We start from the raw sequence: 18482 nt of genomic DNA, 5'->3' as shown, positions 1-18482 counted from the left end.
GGACAATATACAGGAGCACTGAGCACTGTAGCTGTGAAGCCAGCATTTGGGTCAGCATATAATAGATCAGAGGTTCCCAACTCCAGTCCTCAAGGCACACCAACCGTGCATGTTTTCAGGATTTCTTTAGCATTGCATGGGTGTTGGATTCAGCACCTTTGCAGGTGATTAAATTATCACATGTGCAATACTAAGGAAATCCTGAAAACATGCACTGTTGGTGTGCCTTGAGGACTGGAGTTGGGAACCTCTGCACTAGATGCTGTGGAAGAACTGCGCTGCGTAGCTTTGCTGAGAGTGTTGAACACTACAAGTAGCAGCGTTATGGGGATTAGTAAGCAGTGTAGCTGTGAATCTAGCACTTTGATGACATAAACAATGTAAAAATCATCAGTATGGTGTACTAACTGCAGCAGTATGGCTGTGAATCAGGCATTTGGGTGAAGTAGCAGCATGAAGGGCATTATTAAGCAGGGTAGCTGTCAATCCAGCACCTGGGTGCTATAAACCCCTATAAAAATGAGTATGGAGGTTATACTGCAGCAGTACTGAGCAGTGCGGCTGTCAATCCAGCACCTGGGTGCTATAAAGCCCTATAAAAATGAGTATGGAGGACATACTGCAGCAGTACTGAGCAGTGCGGCTGTCAATCCAGCACCTGGGTGCGATAAACCCCTATAAAAATGAGTATGGAGGACATACTGCAGCAGTACTGAGCAGTGCGGCTGTCAATCCAGCACCTGGGTGCTATAAAGCCCTATAAAAATGAGTATGGAGGACATACTGCAGCAGTACTGAGCAGTGCGGCTGTCAATCCAGCACCTGGGTGCGATAAACCCCTATAAAAATGAGTATGGAGGACATACTGCAGCAGTACTGAGCAGTGCGGCTGTCAATCCAGCACCTGGGTGCTATAAACCCCTATAAAAATGAGTATGGAGGACATACTGCAGCAGTACTGAGCAGTGCGACTGTGAATCCAGAACTTGGGTGAGATGATCATATACAGTACTAGAAGCTGTGAAAGTACTGAGTTGTGTAGCTGGAGTTCCAGCTCTTGGGAGAGTGATAAACACTAGAGGTAGCAGCACGAAGGGCGTTATTAAGCAGGATAGCTGTGAATCCAGCACCTGGGTGTGAGAAACACTATACATAGGAGGACATACTGCACTACTGAGCAGTGCGGCTGTGGCTCCTGCTCTGAGGTAAGACAGCAGGGATATGGAGGACATCATACAGCAGTAGTGCGTCGTGCACCTGTGAATCCAGCACTGGGGGGAGGTAAAGGCTGGAAAGCAGCAGATGGGATTATTTAGCAGTACTGGGTCCAGAACTGGGGTGAGATAGAACAGTAAAATGCAGCAGCATGGTGGACACTATACACCAGTACTGAGCAAAACCGAACAACAGGTCACAAAATAACTATATCTTTATTAGTTATTGATTAAAAAAAGCATGTATTAAAGGGTTTTTAAAAAAAAAAAAACCCACAACCAATGGCTGGAAAAAGAAGGGCGTCACAAAAGGAGAGGTAACCCGCACAGTATACAGGAAAAGGGTGCACCGATATCAATAAGGATTAAAGTGCAAAATTAGTACATAATAGGACTACAAGGGAAGGGAAAGTGTCACGTGCGAGGAAGGAGTAACCTTACATTAGAACACATATATAATATATATATATATATATATATATATATATATATATATATATTTATATATATATACACACACACACAGGGTGATTCAAAAGTGGGTGGACAGTGTGTGTAATAGGGTTATCAAGCATGGTGTAAAGTGAAACTGACTCAGCTGCCCTTAGCAACCAATCAGATTCCACCTTTCATTTCCCAAAGAGTCTGTGAAGAATGAAAGCTGGAATCTGATTGGTTGCTAAGGGCAGCTGAGTCAGTTTCACTTTACACCATGCTTGATAACCCTATTACACACTGTCCACCTACGTTTGGACCACCCTGTATATTATATATGTGTTCTAATGTAAGGTTACTCCTTCCTCGCACGTGACACTTTCCCTTCCCTTGTAGTCCTATTATGTACTAATTTTGCACTTTAATCCTTATTGATATCGTTGCCCCCTTTTCCTGTATACTCTGCTGGTCCACTCTCCTTTTATGACTCCCTTCTTTTTCCAGCCATTGGTTGTGTTTTGGGTTTTTTTTTTAAACTTTAATACATGGTCTTTTAATTGATAACTAATAAAGATATTGTTATTTTGTGACCTGTTTTTCAGTTTTTCTTTTTTTGGTTTTATGTTTAATGCTGAATGGTCCTATTGCTCCTTTTCGCCCCCGTGATGTAATTGTCCTGTAATTTCCAGCTTTTATTCTCTGGGTGTAGGTATGGGTTTTCTTCTTTAGCAGATTTGGTGGTTATCAGTACTGAGCGGTGTAACTGTGACTCCGTCTCGGGAGTTAGAAAACGGTGTTTGTGAACCAGATGTGGCGGTGACCAGGCTCGTGTGGTCCTCACGGCCAGTAGGAGGCGCCATCAATGGCTTCTGCTCGTCAATGGTCTCCTAAACCCACACCTCTAAATTAAAAAGGAAAGAAACTGTTCTTGGATATTTATCAAATCAAAGGCCATAACCGTGGAAGGGCAAATCACAGCCGCAGAAATCCTCCGCACGCAACATATTTTTCCCGAATCGAATGATTGCAGGCTGTGTTTGCTGAGTGACGAATATGGCTGCCTTATCAGAGTTCCTCCCTAACTTTACACTTGGCCCCTGCGATCGGGCGGAGTTTATAGAGCATAATTTAGGAAATATTTCCTTATTGATGAAATCTGCGCGGAGCTGGTCGGGATTGTCGCCTCAGCTCTGCGCTCCTGATAGCCCCCGGCATGGCGCTCCGCGCTGCTGCTGCTGTGTGCGTGCTCTGCGGGTGCCTGCTGTGCTTGTCTGTGGTCTTCTATATACACAGCTCTACTGGTGAGTACTGGACTGGAAATTGGGGGGGGCGTGTCTCATGGGGTCTAATAGAGTATAAATTGGTGCAGGGGTTAATGACGTTCTGGGATAGAGGAAAACACTAAATTCCTGTGTCAGAGCCTTAGATGCTGTGTCTGCATAGTCTTCTGCAGCCTCTATTGATCACTGTACATAAGAGTGCACAATGTGCTGTGATCAGTGGCAGCGTCTGATGGCAGCAGCGTTAGGTCCTCGCTCTGCTCCCCTGAACCATAGTTCTGATTTATGACCAGATCGGTCAACTTAGAAGATGAAAAAGGCAAAGAGAAAAGTGTCGCAGAGCGGAGGACGAGCTCGGCACAGTCTGCTATGTACTGTGATACACGGAGGATGTGACCGCTCTCTCAGAGCGGAGGACGAGCTCGGCACAGTCTGCTATGTACTGTGGTACACGGAGGATGTGACCGCTCTCTCAGAGCGGAGGACGAGCTCGGCACAGTCTGCTATGTACTGTGATACACGGAGGATGTGACCGGCCTCTCAGCGGAGGATGAACTCTGTGCAGTCTGCTATGTACTGTGATACACGGAGGATGTGACCGGTCTCTCAGAGCGGAGGACGAGCTCGGCACAGTCTATGTACTGTGATACACGGAGGATGTGACCGGTCTCTCAGAGCAGAGGACGAGCTCGGCACAGTCTGCTATGTACTGTGATGCATGGAGGATGTGACCGGTCTCTCGGAGCGGAGGACGAGCTCGGTGCAGTCTGCTATGTACTGTGATACGCGGAGGACAAGCTCGGCACAGTCTGCTATGTACTGTGATACGCGGAGGACGAGCTCGGCACAGTCTGCTATGTACTGTGATACACGGAGGATGTGACCGGCCTCTCAGAGCGGAGGACGAGCTCGGCGCAGTCTGCTATGTACTGTGATACGCGAAGGACGAGCTTGATGCAGTCTGCTATGTACTGTGGTACACGGAGGATGTGACCGGCCTCTCAGAGTGGAGGACGAGCTCGGCACAGTCTGCTATGTACTGTGATACACGGAGGATGTGACCGGTCTCTCGGAGCGGAGGACGAGCTCGGTGCAGTCTGCTATGTACTGTGATACGCGGAGGACGAGCTCGGCACAGTCTGCTATGTACTGTGATACACGGAGGATGTGACCGGCCTCTCAGAGCGGAGGACGAGCTCGGTGCAGTCTACTATGTACTGTGATGCATCGAGGATGTGACCGGTCGCTCGGAGCGAAGGACGAGCTCGGTGCAGTCTACTATGTACTGTGATACGCGGAGGACGAGCTCGGCGCAGTCTGCTATGTACTGTGATACATGGAGGATGTGACCGGCCTCTCAGAGCGGAGGACGAGCTCAGTGCAGTCTGCTGTGTACTGTGATACACGGAGGATGTGACCGGCCTCTCAGAGTGGAGGACGAGCTCGGCACAGTCTGTTATGTACTGTGATACACGGAGGATGTGACCGGCCTCTCAGCGGAGGATGAGCTCGGTGCAGTCTGCTATGTACTGTGATACACGGAGGATGTGACCGGTCTCTCAGAGCGGAGGACGAGCTCGGCACAGTCTATGTACTGTGATACACGGAGGATGTGACCGCTCTCTCAGAGCGGAGGACGAGCTCGGCACAGTCTATGTACTGTGATACACGGAGGATGTGACCGGTCTCTCAGAGCAGAGGACGAGCTCGGCACAGTCTGCTATGTACTGTGATACACGGAGGATGTGACCGGTCTCTCAGAGCGGAGGACGAGCTCGGCACAGTCTATGTACTGTGATACACGGAGGATGTGACCGCTCTCTCAGAGCGGAGGACGAGCTCGGCACAGTCTGCTATGTACTGTGATACACGGAGGATGTGACCGGCCTCTCAGCGGAGGATGAACTCTGTGCAGTCTGCTATGTACTGTGATACACGGAGGATGTGACCGGTCTCTCAGAGTGGAGGACGAGCTCGGCACAGTCTGCTATGTACTGTGATGCATGGAGGATGTGACCGGTCTCTCGGAGCGGAGGACGAGCTCGGTGCAGTCTGCTATGTACTGTGATACGCGGAGGACAAGCTCGGCACAGTCTGCTATGTACTGTGATACGCGGAGGACGAGCTCGGCACAGTCTGCTATGTACTGTGATACACGGAGGATGTGACCGGCCTCTCAGAGCGGAGGACGAGCTCGGCGCAGTCTGCTATGTACTGTGATACGCGAAGGACGAGCTTGATGCAGTCTGCTATGTACTGTGGTACACGGAGGATGTGACCGGCCTCTCAGAGTGGAGGACGAGCTCGGCACAGTCTGCTATGTACTGTGATACACGGAGGATGTGACCGGTCTCTCGGAGCGGAGGACGAGCTCGGTGCAGTCTGCTATGTACTGTGATACGCGAAGGACGAGCTTGATGCAGTCTGCTATGTACTGTGGTACACGGAGGATGTGACCGGCCTCTCAGAGTGGAGGACGAGCTCGGCACAGTCTGCTATGTACTGTGATACACGGAGGATGTGACCGGTCTCTCGGAGCGGAGGACGAGCTCGGTGCAGTCTACTATGTACTGTGATACGCGGAGGACGAGCTCGGCGCAGTCTGCTATGTACTGTGATACATGGAGGATGTGACCGGCCTCTCAGAGCGGAGGACGAGCTCAGTGCAGTCTGCTGTGTACTGTGATACACGGAGGATGTGACCGGCCTCTCAGAGTGGAGGACGAGCTCGGCACAGTCTGCTATGTACTGTGATACACGGAGGATGTGACCGGTCTCTCAGAGCGGAGGACGAGCTCGGCACAGTCTATGTACTGTGATACACGGAGGATGTGACCGCTCTCTCAGAGCGGAGGACGAGCTCGGCACAGTCTATGTACTGTGATACACGGAGGATGTGACCGGTCTCTCAGAGCAGAGGACGAGCTCGGCACAGTCTGCTATGTACTGTGATACACGGAGGATGTGACCGGTCTCTCAGAGCGGAGGACGAGCTCGGCACAGTCTATGTACTGTGATACACGGAGGATGTGACCGCTCTCTCAGAGCGGAGGACGAGCTCGGCACAGTCTGCTATGTACTGTGATACACGGAGGATGTGACCGGCCTCTCAGCGGAGGATGAACTCTGTGCAGTCTGCTATGTACTGTGATACACGGAGGATGTGACCGGTCTCTCAGAGTGGAGGACGAGCTCGGCACAGTCTGCTATGTACTGTGATGCATGGAGGATGTGACCGGTCTCTCGGAGCGGAGGACGAGCTCGGTGCAGTCTGCTATGTACTGTGATACGCGGAGGACAAGCTCGGCACAGTCTGCTATGTGCTGTGATACGCGAAGGACGAGCTTGATGCAGTCTGCTATGTACTGTGATACACGGAGGATGTGACCGGCCTCTCAGAGTGGAGGACGAGCTTGGTGCAGTCTGCTATGTACTGTGATGCATCGAGGATGTGACCGGTCTCTCGGAGCGAAGGACGAGCTCGGTGCAGTCTACTATGTACTGTGATACGCGGAGGACGAGCTCGATGCAGTCTGCTATGTACTGTGATACACGGAGGATGTGACCGGCCTCTCAGAGTGGAGGACGAGCTCGGCGCAGTCTGCTATGTACTGTGATACATGGAGGATGTGACCGGCCTCTCAGAGCGGAGGACGAGCTCAGTGCAGTCTGCTATGTACTGTGATACACGGAGGATGTGACCGGCCTCTCAGAGTGGAGGACGAGCTCAGTGCAGTCTGCTATGTACTGTGATACACGGAGGATGTGACCGGCCTCTCAGAGCGGAGGACGAGCTCGGCGCAGTCTATGTGCTGTGATCCATACAGGCTGTAGAAGCCACCCACTATACAGAGGAGCAGAGTGATATTCTGCAGTACACTATGTGCTGTGATATATAGAGGCTGTAGAAGTGACTTCCTATACAGAGGAGCAGAGCGATATTCTGCAGTATGCTATGTGCTGTGATATATAGAGGCTGTAGAAGTGACTTCCTATACAGAGGAGCAGAGCGATATTCTGCAGTATGCTATGTGCTGTGATATATAGAGGCTGTAGAAGTGACTTGCTATACAGAGGAGCAGAGCGATATTCTGCAGTATGCTATGTGCTGTGATATATAGAGGCTGTAGAAGTGACTTGCTATACAGAGGAGCAGAGTGATATTCTGCAGTATGCTATGTGCTGTGATATATAGAGGCTGTAGAAGTGACTTCCTATACAGAGGAGCAGAGTGATATTCTGCAGTACACTATGTGCTGTGATATATAGAGGCTGTAGAAGTGACTTCCTATACAGAGGAGCAGAGCGATATTCTGCAGTATGCTATGTGCTGTGATATATAGAGGCTGTAGAAGTGACTTGCTATACAGAGGAGCAGAGTGATATTCTGCAGTATGCTATGTGCTGTGATATATACAGGCTGTAGAAGTGACTTGCTATACAGAGGAGCAGAGTGATATTCTGCAGTATGCTATGTGCTGTGATATATACAGGCTGTAGAAGTGACTTCCTATACAGAGGAGCAGAGTGATATTCTGCAGTATGCTATGTGCTGTGATATATAGAGGCTGTAGAAGTGACTTGCTATACAGAGGAGCAGAGCGATATTCTGCAGTATGCTATGTGCTGTGATATATAGAGGCTGTAGAAGTGACTTGCTATACAGAGGAGCAGAGCGATATTCTGCAGTATGCTATGTGCTGTGATATATACAGGCTGTAGAAGTGACTTCCTATACAGAGGAGCAGAGCGATATTCTGCAGTATGCTATGTGCTGTGATATATAGAGGCTGTAGAAGTGACTTGCTATACAGAGGAGCAGAGTGATATTCTGCAGTATGCTATGTGCTGTGATATATACAGGCTGTAGAAGTGACTTGCTATACAGAGGAGCAGAGTGATATTCTGCAGTATGCTATGTGCTGTGATATATAGAGGCTGTAGAAGTGACCCACTATACAGAGGAGCAGAGCGATATTCTGCAGTATGCTATGTGCTGTGATATATACAGGCTGTAGAAGTGACTTGCTATACAGAGGAGCAGAGTGATATTCTGCAGTATGCTATGTGCTGTGATATATAGAGGCTGTAGAAGTGACCCACTATACAGAGGAGCAGAGCGATATTCTGCAGTATGCTATGTGCTGTGATATATACAGGCTGTAGAAGTGACTTGCTATACAGAGGAGCAGAGCAATATTCTGCAGTATGCTATGTGCTGTGATATATACAGGCTGTAGAAGTGACCCACTATACAGAGGAGCAGAGTGATATTCTGCAGTATGCTATGTGCTGTGATATATACAGGCTGTAGAAGTGACCCACTATACAGAGGAGCAGATTGTCATTCTGCAGCTTCCTGTGTATTGTGACACGTAAAGGCTGTACATGCCATATTATATAATGAGGAGCAGAGTGATATTCTGCAGTATGCTATGTGCTGTGATATATAGAGGCTGTAGAAGTGACCCACTATACAGAGGAGCAGAGCGATATTCTGCAGTATGCTATGTGCTGTGATCCATACAGGCTGTAGAAGTGACTTCCTATACAGAGGAGCAGAGTGATATTCTGCAGTATGCTATGTGCTGTGATATATAGAGGCTGTAGAAGTGACCCACTATACAGAGGGGCAGAGTGATATTCTGCAGTATGCTATGTGCTGTGATCCATACAGGCTGTAGAAGTGACTTCCTATACAGAGGAGCAGAGTGATATTCTGCAGTATGCTATGTGCTGTGATATATAGAGGCTGTAGAAGTGACCCACTATACAGAGGGGCAGAGTGATATTCTGCAGTATGCTATGTGCTGTGATCCATACAGGCTGTAGAAGTGACTTCCTATACAGAGGAGCAGAGTGATATTCTGCAGTATGCTATGTGCTGTGATATATAGAGGCTGTAGAAGTGACCCACAATACAGAGGAGCAGATTGTCATTCTGCAGCTTCCTGTGTATTGTGACACGTAAAGGCTGTACATGCCATATTATATAATGAGGAGCAGAGTGATATTCTGCAGTATGCTATGTGCTGTGATATATAGAGGCTGTAGAAGTGACTTCCTATACAGAGGAGCAGATTGTCATTCTGCAGCTTCCTGTGTATTGTGACACGTAAAGGCTGTACATGCCATATTATATAATGAGGAGCAGAGTGATATTCTGCAGTATGCTATGTGCTGTGATATATAGAGGCTGTAGAAGTGACTTCCTATACAGAGGAGCAGAGCGATATTCTGCAGCTTCCTGTGTATTGTGACACGTAAAGGCTGTACATGCCATATTATATAATGAGGAGCAGGTGGACTGTGATTCTTAAAGCCTGTAGAAGCCAAATGTTGAGGGTCAGTGTGGGAATATGCCCTTAGCCTCTGTTCACATTGTATTTGGGCATACGTCCGATGTTTGTCTTTATGGAGGTGATCATTTTATTTTTCCTCACAAATCTGGGTCATGACACTGTTCCTACAAATAGCTTTATTTACTCGCCCTGCCTTGTCGTCCATTTGTCTTAAGACATTTTCTAGCAGCTTTTTACTCTCGCCCATATAGATAAGCGGTGACCGCATGACTTGGCCTCTTTTCTTGGTAGTGACTGTTCTGATATTTTAAGGTGGAGCAGCAAAAATGACCCATAAATCACCGCAGACACGGAGAGGGCGACGGGGTGACCAAATATAAGCCATATTACTCAGAGGAGGTATTTGGAGCACAACATTTGTAATTGTACAAGACCGATAGGAAGGCCATAGCGAGCCACTAGAAAAGCCCCCCTATAACAGCAGTCTGGATGGCTGGAGCCCCCTATAACAGCAGTCTGGATTTGTCGAGCCCCCTTATAACAGCACTTTGGATGTGCAGTCTGGAGCCCCCTATAACAGCAGTCTGGATGTGTAGTCTGGAGCCCCCCTATAACAGCAGTCTGGATGTGTAGTCTGGAGCCCCCTATAACAGCAGTCTGGATGTGCAGTCTGGAGCCCCCTATAACAGCAGTCTGGATGTGTAGTCTGGAGCCCCCTATAACAGCAGTCTGGATGTGTAGTCTGGAGCCCCATATAACAGCAGTCTGGATGTGTAGTCTGGAGCCCCCTATAACAGCAGTCTGGATGTGTAGTCTGGAGCCCCCTATAACAGCAGTCTGGATGTGTAGTCTGGAGCCCCCTATAACAGCAGTCTGGATGTGTAGTCTGGAGCCCCCTATAACAGCAGTCTGGATGTGTAGTCTGGAGCCCCCTATAACAGCAGTCTGGATGTGTAGTCTGGAGCCCCCTATAACAGCAGTCTGGATGTGCAGTCTGGAGCCCCCTATAACAGCAGTCTGGATGTGTAGCCTGGAGCCTCCCTATAACAGCAGTCTGGATGTGTAGTCTGGAGCCCCCTATAACAGCAGTCTGGATGTGTAGTCTGGAGCCCCCTATAACAGCAGTCTGGATGTGTAGTCTGGAGCCCCCTATAACAGCAGTCTGGATGTGTAGTCTGGAGCCCCCTATAACAGCAGTCTGGATGTGTAGTCTGGAGCCCCCTATAACAGCAGTCTGGATGTGCAGTCTGGAGCCCCCTATAACAGCAGTCTGGATGTGTAGTCTGGAGCCCCCTATAACAGCAGTCTGGATGTGTAGTCTGGAGCCCCCTATAACAGCAGTCTGGATGTGTAGTCTGGAGCCCCCTATAACAGCAGTCTGGATATGTAGTCTGGAGACCCCTATAACAGCAGTCTGGATGTGTAGTCTGGAGACCCCTATAACAGCAGTCTGGAGGTGTAGTCTGGAGCCCTCTATAACACCAGTCTGGAGGTGTAGTCTGGAGCCCCCTATAACAGCAGTCTGGATGTGTAGTCTGGAGCCCCCTATAACAGCAGTCTGGATGTGTAGTCTGGAGCCCCCTATAACAGCAGTCTGGATGTGTAGTCTGGAGCCCCCTATAACAGCAGTCTGGATGTGTAGTCTGGAGCCCCCGTATAACAGCAGTCAGGATGTGTAGTCTGAAGCCCCCTATAACAGTGTCATGGGGTCCTTCTCCGATATCACACAATCAACAGAGCGAGATATGATTCAACAATCCAGAGAATATTTATTCCAAGCAAAACAGAAGGTCCATAAAAATAATCCACCACACAGAGGGTAAAGTAGTCCAGTAATGGGATAAATGTCCCGAGAATGAGTCACTGCATCAGTTCTTTTCCAGGGAAATCGGGGTCTCTCAACGGCTCTCTGGGGTGCTGCCTGTAGCTGTAGCATCTCCCCCAGAGGATGAATCTTCCTGCTTGTCTCTTCTCCTTCCCAGCCAGACCTAGGGACAGAAGCACTGCCCGGGGTTATAAACCTGCAGACAGGAAAATAATACATAGAATGGACAGAGCATTGTGCCTAAAATACGAACCTACAGTCATGGCCAAAAGTTTTGAGAATGCTACAAATATTAATTTTTACAAAGTCTACTGCTTAAGTGTTTCTAATGGCAATTTGCATACACTCCAGAATGTCATAAAGAGTGATCAGCTTAACAGCAATTACTTGCAAAGTCAATATTGGCTAAGAAAATGAACTTTAACCCCCTAAACACATTTCAACATCATTGCATTCCTGCCTTAAAAGGAGCAGCTAACATTGTTTTAGTGATTGTTCCAGTAACACAGGTGTGGGTGTTGATGAGGACAGGGCTGGCGATCAATCAGTCATGATTAAGTAAGAATGACACCACTGGACACTTTAAAAGGAGGCTGGTGCTTGGTATCATTGTTTCTCTTCAGTTAACCATGGTTATCTCTAAAGAAACACGTGCAGCCATCATTGCTCTGCACAAAAATGGCCTCACAGGGAAAAGTATCGCAGCTACAAAGATTGCACCAAAGTCAACAATCTATCGCATCATCAAGAACTTCAAGGACAGAGCTTCCATTGTTGCCAAAAAGGCTCCAGGGCGCCCAAGAAGGACCAGCAAACACCAGGACCATATCTTAAAACTGTTTCAGCTGCGGGATGGGACTACCAGCAGTGCCGAGCTAGCTCAGCAATGGCAGCAGGCTGGTGTGAGGGCTTCTGCACGCACTGTGAGCGGAGACTGCTTGAGCAAGGCCTGGTTTCAAGGAGGGCAGCAAAGAAGCCACTTCTCTCCAGAAAAAACACCAGGGACCGACTGATATTCTGCAGAAGGTGCAGGGAGTGGACTGCTGAGGACTGGGGGAAAGTCATTTCTCAGATGAATCCCCTTTTCGATTGTTTGGGACATCTGGAAAACGGCTTATTAGGAGAAGAAGAGGTGAGCGCTGCCACCAGTCTTGTCTCATGCCAATGTGGCGCCCCTGACCTGGTCAGGCACCACTGAGTACTGCACCCATGCTGGGAACAGTACAACACAGGTAATCCAGAAGGCTGACCGGGGTGTGGTACACAGGCGCATAGTGATCAGGTCTCACACATGTACCCATGAGAGGACCCCTGGGGATCCCAGGAGGGGGAAAAGCCTTCACTGGAATAGTGGAGGGGGCCAAAAGCCTCCATCTCCTCTCAAGGGGTGTGGTAAGAGAGCCTGGTTGCTAGGTGGCGTAGGCAAGAACAGGAGAGGAGGGGCAGTGAGCCAGAGCAGTGTAGAGTCCAGGGAGCTCGAGTGAGGAGCAGATCCCTGGGGCTGTGCAGTCTGACAGCGCCCGCGCAGTGGCTACTGACGGGGGAGAACGGTCAACTAGGAGGGCTACCCGAAATCCATCTTCAGCTAAAGAGAGAGCACGGAGTGGGAAGTAAGGAGACTGCTAGAGAGTACCAGGCCCAAACGGGCGGCAGATCCCGAAGCGGAGATAGATCCAGCTTTCTTTTGCTAAACCTGCCGGTGTGGGGCTCTCAAAGCCCACGCCACAACACTACAAAAGCCGCAGCCACGTAGCCACAGTTAGGGCCCATAGGTCACAGGAGGCAAGCAGCTGGAGTGGCCTGGTCCAGGCGACAAGCAAACGGCAACCGAAGGGGAGAGAGGCTGCAGCATCTTCCCTGGGTGACCCCCATAGGGACTCAAAGTCGGGGTTACCCCAAACCACCAAGGGCTAAGGAAGGCGAGTTAGTAGTCACCCTCACAAGTCAGCCTGAAGGACACCTGGTTCCCACTTGGTTCATCCCAGCTACGCCCGGGTCACTCACCCTGCCATCAACTGTGAGTAAAAAACCCTGAAAGACATCCTGCCTGTGTTGAGTCATTCTGCGCCTTGTAGTTCTACACATCTACACAGGGCCCTGGGGCTTGCCTCACTCTCAGGGGGCTATTCCAACTAACTGCACTCACCATCAGCCCCAGGCGTCCCTCAACCTGCAGTGGCGGTCCCCCCCACTGACCGCAATACTGAGAGTGGCGTCACGACAAGAAGAAGATCTCCTACCTGTGACAGATCCAGCCGAGTGGAGTCCCTGAAGGTAATGCACCGACACTACACCTGTGGGGCTTCACATCTGGCGTCACGAACAGGATAAGGACTAGACCTGTTCAGACAGGTGACCATGTGCCTGGGCGGTCCGCTTGAAAAATTGGAAGCGCCGCCATATTGCCACCATGAAAAGCGCGCTGAAAAACAACAGCAGCCCGCGCTGGGAGAAGTTACCGCCCACGAAGAGGTGTGGCTACCCAGAGATCCCCTGCAGAGTTCTGACCTCGCTTGTGAAGAGAGCGGAAGCGTCCAGAGACGGCGGGAAGGAAAGAGAGCCACAAGCCTGCTGCTGCAGAGAGAAGAAATGGAGTCCGGACGTGGATACCCAGAACCAGGCTCTGCTGCCTGGTGGTGCCGGGAGCTTGCTATCTTCTGTGATCAGCTGGAGGCCAGGATTATGCGACAGCTCAGAGAGGAACGCATGGAGCTTCTGGAGATGGCTGCGGCGGTTCGGACCTACGAGGAGGGAGCCGCGCGACGCCTGCCAGATCGAGCGGCGACGACTCAGATCCCGATGGTGCCACCGATGGGTGAGTCCAGAGTTGCCCCGGCCAGCGCAAGTGCTCCGACCCCTGCTGCTACGACCGCGGTCCCAGAAGAGGCGCCTGGCGCGGCGACGCTGAGCGAGGCCGCAGCCACGCTAGGTGCGGCCCGCCAAATCCAGGCCGCCGCAGCGACACCCCGCCTGGCCCGCAAAGGTCCGACTGCCACGGCGATACTCATCCGTGCCGCAGGTGTGACGCTGACCCAGGCTGCCACCCTGCTGAGCCCAGTCCGCCAAGACCCCACCGCAGCAGCGACGCTCGTCCGAGCCGCAAGTGAGATGCTGAACCAGGCCGCAGCCCCGCCAGGTGCGGCCCGTCAAGCCCCGATCACTGCAGCGACGCCCAGCTCCACCTGCACGGACCCCATCGAGGATGCGACGCCAATTCAGACCGCGGCTGCAATGCCCAGTCCGGCCCGCCAAGAACTGGCCGCAACAGCGACGCAGATCCAGGCCGCCGCCACGCCAGGCTCGGCCCGCCAAGACCAGGCCGCCGCCATACAGGGCGCGGCCCGCCAAGACCAGGCCGCCGCCATGCCGGGCGCGGCCCGCCAAGACCAGGCCGCCGCCATACAGGGCGCGGCCCGCCAAGAGATTGCATCACCATTTACCCCGGCCTGCAAGGCCAGAGCAGACACCGCTCCCCAGCCTAAGGAAGTCCCTACTAGGAAATCCCTGATAGGTGAAGACTCCGCATACTGGCAGCTGAAGGCTGACCTGGAGGCCAAGTTCCCACAGGAGATGGTGGACCGATACATGCTCCCTCCGCACACCCCTAAGGCAACCCCTGCAGCAACCACGCTGAAGAGTCCACCGCCTGGGCCAGCTGAGGAACACTCATCCCCGGCGCTGCCACGACCAGAGTGCAGCGAAGAACTAAGGGGGAGAGGAGGGCAAGAAGCTGAGGAGTTGCCCCCGGAGCCAGCAGCAGTGCTAGTCCCAGAGCCGGAGATGCTGCCATATTCCCGCTGGGACGAGGAAGACCTGACACCTCCTGCTGACGAAGAAGACCTGCCCAACCGCCCTACCTGGGAGCTTGTAAGCTGCACTTCGCAGAATCCAGCCCGCAAGACACAGCGCCGCAGCAGAACTCAGTTTTCCCCTGCACCGCCATCCCCAGAGCAGAGAGATGACATCACGGCCAGAGACCTACAAGAAAAAAGGTTCCTGAGAAGAGCCAAAGCACAGGTCCGAGGACCCCTTTGCAGAGGAGTAGTGGAGGACTTCAGCCTCAAGTCAGGATACGGGTTCATCGTAGCACCTGGTATCAAAGAAGGCATTTTTGTCAATAGGAGAGACGTCAGAGCTAATCTGCCCAGAGGACACCCTGGCAGAAACTTAAAGATGGGAGACTCCGTACAGTTCACCATGCACCAAGGAGAAAGAGGGTGGTATGCGCTAGATGTAGTGCCATGTCCCAAAGAAGAAGAAAGAAAAGACAAAGGACCTACTGACGAGACAACTACAGATGAGGAAAAAGGTCAAGAAAGCAACAGGTGCCGCAGCCCTACAGGCCCAAGCCCTGGTGAAGAGGAGTCTGCATAAGTTTAAGTAAAGTACAGCAAGTTTTGACCAGTTTGGAAAGTTTGTTTTGCAACGTTTTAAAGTTCAAGAATGTGCCCACATAAACTATTGTGAGAAATAAACCTTAAGGCTATGAACTGGCTATAGCCACAAACTCTCGCAGTGTAAATAGTTACACCAAAAGGGCACCACCACCACCAGAGTCAGCCTGTTTAGGGGCTTGGCTCGTCTGCAACCAGGAGGAGCCCGTCCGTATATAGGGCCTTGGCTCGCCTGCGACCAGAGAGCATGCCTGTTTATGGGGCCTGGCTCTCCACCACAAAGAGGGTACCTGGTCAGCACCAACTGTGGAGGCCGCCTCTACATCCTGCCAGAAGTGGCTGAAGGCGCGGATCCACCAGGCCAGGTATACCCTGAAACCACCAGCCCATGAAAGCCGCCTCTACATCCTGCCAGAAGTGGCTGAAGGCGCGGCCAATGTGAGAGGGTTTTGGGTGGGTTAACGGACTTGTGGGTGGAGGGTGGTGATGTATGGTACCTGGTGCTTTTAAAAATGTTTTACATGTTTTAATGTTTTATGCATTTTAAAATGTTGTCTTGCAGCCCGAGGACGTGCTGGTGATAACTAAGGGGGAATGTGGCGCCCCTGACCTGGTCAGGCACCACTGAGTACTGCACCCATGCTGGGAACAGTACAACACAGGTAATCCAGAAGGCTGACCGGGGTGTGGTACACAGGCGCATAGTGATCAGGTCTCACACATGTACCCATGAGAGGACCCCTGGGGATCCCAGGAGGGGGAAAAGCCTTCACCTTCACTGGAATAGTGGAGGGGGCCAAAAGCCTCCATCTCCTCTCAAGGGGTGTGGTAAGAGAGTCTGGTTGCTAGGTGGCGTAGGCAAGAACAGGAGAGGAGGGGCAGTGAGCCAGAGCAGTGTAGAGTCCAGGGAGCTCGAGTGAGGAGCAGATCCCTGGGGCTGTGCAGTCTGACAGCGCCCGCGCAGTGGCTACTGACGGGGGAGAACGGTCAACTAGGAGGGCTACCCGAAATCCATCTTCAGCTAAAGAGAGAGCACGGAGTGGGAAGTAAGGAGACTGCTAGAGAGTACCAGGCCCAAACGGGCGGCAGATCCCGAAGTGGAGATAGATCCAGCTTTCTTTTGCTAAACCTGCCGGTGTGGGGCTCTCAAAGCCCACGCCACAACACTACAAAAGCCGCAGCCACGTAGCCACAGTTAGGGCCCATAGGTCACAGGAGGCAAGCAGCTGGAGTGGCCTGGTCCAGGCGACAAGCAAACGGCAACCGAAGGGGAGAGAGGCTGCAGCATCTTCCCTGGGTGACCCCCATAGGGACTCAAAGTCGGGGTTACCCCAAACCACCAAGGGCTAAGGAAGGCGAGTTAGTAGTCACCCTCACAAGTCAGCCTGAAGGACACCTGGTTCCCACTTGGTTCATCCCAGCTACGCCCGGGTCACTCACCCTGCCATCAACTGTGAGTAAAAACCCTGAAAGACATCCTGCCTGTGTTGAGTCATTCTGCGCCTTGTAGTTCTACACATCTACACAGGGCCCTGGGGCTTGCCTCACTCTCAGGGGGCTATTCCAACTAACTGCACTCACCATCAGCCCCAGGCGTCCCTCAACCTGCAGTGGCGGTCCCCCCCACTGACCGCAATACTGAGAGTGGCGTCACGACAAGAAGAAGATCTCCTACCTGTGACAGATCCAGCCGAGTGGAGTCCCTGAAGGTAATGCACCGACACTACACCTGTGGGGCTTCACACCAACTGTTAAGCATCCTGAAACCATTCATGTGTGGGGTTGCTTCTCAGCCAAGGGAATCGCACCACTCACAGTCTGGCCTAAAAACACAGCCATGAATAAAGAATGGCACCAGAATGTCCTCCAAGAGCAACTTCTCCCAACTGTCCAAGAGCAGTTTGGCGCCCAACAATGCCTTTTCCAGCATGATGGAGCACCTTGCCATAAAGCAAAGGTGATCACTAAATGGCTCATGGAACAAAACATAGAGATTTTGGGTCCATGGCCTGGAAACTCCCCAGATCTTAATCCCATTGAGAACTTGCGGGCAATCATCAAGAGACGGGTGGACAAACAAAAACCAACAAATTCTGGCAAAATGCAAGCATTGCTTATGCAAGAATGGACAGCTCTCAGTCAGGATTTGCTCCAGAAGATGATTGACAGCATGCCCGGGAGAATTGCAGAGGTCCTGAAGAAGAAGGGGCAACACTGCAAATATTGACTTGCTGCAGTAACTCATTCTAATGTCAATAGAACCTTCCGGTCTCATAATATGATTGCAATTATATTTCTGTATGTGATGTAAACATCAGACAAACACAATTAAAACCAGAGGGAACAGATCATGTGAAAATAGAATTTTGGTGTCATTCTCAAAACTTTTGGCCATGACTGTACACAAAATAAACAATAACCCACAATATCATACCATCACATCTCCCTCCTTCTTAATATATGAGTGCACCATGAGGTCTACACAGACCTCTGGCCACCTCACTTAAGTCCATGTTGCTCAGCGGTCGATAGTCCCTTGTACAGCGGTAGGGTCAGAAGGACAAGCTTCCTTTAGTGTCTTCCTTCACTCAAACTGTGTTTCCTGCACCCACAAATCGGCATTGTAGATCTCCTACATCATTTCCTAGGAGAATATCTGCAGGCGGGCCGCTCATCACCACAACCACACATTGCTTGACCACAAAGCCAAAGTCCAGATCTACAATCGCCTTGGGGATATTTCTCCCTTGTCCTCCAGCCAATTCAATAACAATCCCTGGTCCATGATGTATCGCCTCTGGCCGAACCACCCGGGGACCAGCTATTGTCAGAAATGCCCCAGAGTCACAAAATACAATGACTCTCTGTCCATCCAGCACAACCTCATGTAACTGCTTACTTTGATGGTGAGAGGAACTCGTGGCTGAGGCCCAGACCCCATAAACCCCTAGTGGCCGACCATGAGTGTCTGAGTCATTAGGCAAGTCAACTTGAAGAGCGAGAACTCTTCCTCCATTGTGTTTAGCTGTAGA

The sequence above is a fragment of the Anomaloglossus baeobatrachus genome, chromosome 9 (genome assembly GCF_048569485.1).
Source record: "Anomaloglossus baeobatrachus isolate aAnoBae1 chromosome 9, aAnoBae1.hap1, whole genome shotgun sequence".
Taxonomy (NCBI): Eukaryota; Metazoa; Chordata; class Amphibia; order Anura; family Aromobatidae; genus Anomaloglossus; species Anomaloglossus baeobatrachus.
Note: the sequence above shows the minus strand (reverse complement) of the source record.